Genomic DNA, 1,223 nt, shown 5'->3' on the forward strand with positions numbered 1-1,223 from the left:
AACTTTTGTGGAAGATTTTTGGATGTCCATACCACCAGGCATATGTCATGGACATCCACGAATTCTCTCTGGTGTGGATCTCTGGAGCTCTGGAGCTTCGGTCCTCCGGCCCTCTGGATCTTTTGCCTGGTTCTTCCGTAGAAGAGTTTTCTATGTTCTGGCTCCAGGTCTTTGCCAAGAACACTCACGACGGTCTCCGGCGCCTGGTTCTTCCGTAGAAGAGTTTTATATGTACATGCTCCAGGACTTTTGCACGTACACTCACGACTTTTTGCCACTGGCCCGGTTCTTCCAACTTTTGTGGAAGATTTTTGGATGTCCATACCACCAGGCATATGTCATGGACATCCACGAATTCTCTCTGGTGTGGATCTCTGGAGCTCTGGAGCTTCGGTCCTCCGGCCCTCTGGATCTTTTGCCTGGTTCTTCCGTAGAAGAGTTTTCTATGTTCTGGCTCCAGGTCTTTGCCAAGAACACTCACGACGGTCTCCGGCGCCTGGTTCTTCCGTAGAAGAGTTTTATATGTACATGCTCCAGGACTTTTGCACGTACACTCACGACTTTTTGCCACTGGCCCGGTTCTTCCAACTTTCGTGGAAGATTTTTGGATGTCCATACCACCAGGCATATGTCATGGACACCCACGAATTCTCTCTAGTGTGGATCTCTGGAGCTCTGGAGCTTCGGTCCTCCGGCCCTCTGGATCTTTTGCCTGGTTCTTCCGTAGAAGAGTTTTCTATGTTCTGGCTCCAGGTCTTTGCCAAGAACACTCACGACGGTCTGCCCTCGCCTGGTTCTTCCAACTTCCGTGGAAGATTTTTGGATGTCCATACCACCAGGCATAAGTCATGGACACCCTGAGTCTCGTTCATGTGTGGATCTCTGGAGCTCTGGAGCTGCGGTCCTCCGGCCCTCTGGATCTTTTGCCTGGTTCTTCCGTAGAAGAGTTTTCTATGTTCTGGCTCCAGGTCTTTGCCAAGAACACTCACGACGGTCTGCCCTCGCCTGGTTCTTCCAACTTCCGTGGAAGATTTATGGATGTCCATACCACCAGGCATAAGTCATGGACACCCTGAATCTCGTTCGTGTGTGGATCTCTGGAGCTCTGGAGCTTCGGTCCTCCGGCCCTCTGGATCTTTTGCCTGGTTCTTCCGTAGAAGAGTTTTCTATGTTCTGGCTCCAGGTCTTTGCCAAGAACACTCACGACGGTCTGCCCTCGCCTG

Source organism: Stigmatopora nigra, unplaced genomic scaffold (assembly GCF_051989575.1).
Source record: "Stigmatopora nigra isolate UIUO_SnigA unplaced genomic scaffold, RoL_Snig_1.1 HiC_scaffold_42, whole genome shotgun sequence".
NCBI classification, from domain to species: domain Eukaryota; kingdom Metazoa; phylum Chordata; class Actinopteri; order Syngnathiformes; family Syngnathidae; genus Stigmatopora; species Stigmatopora nigra.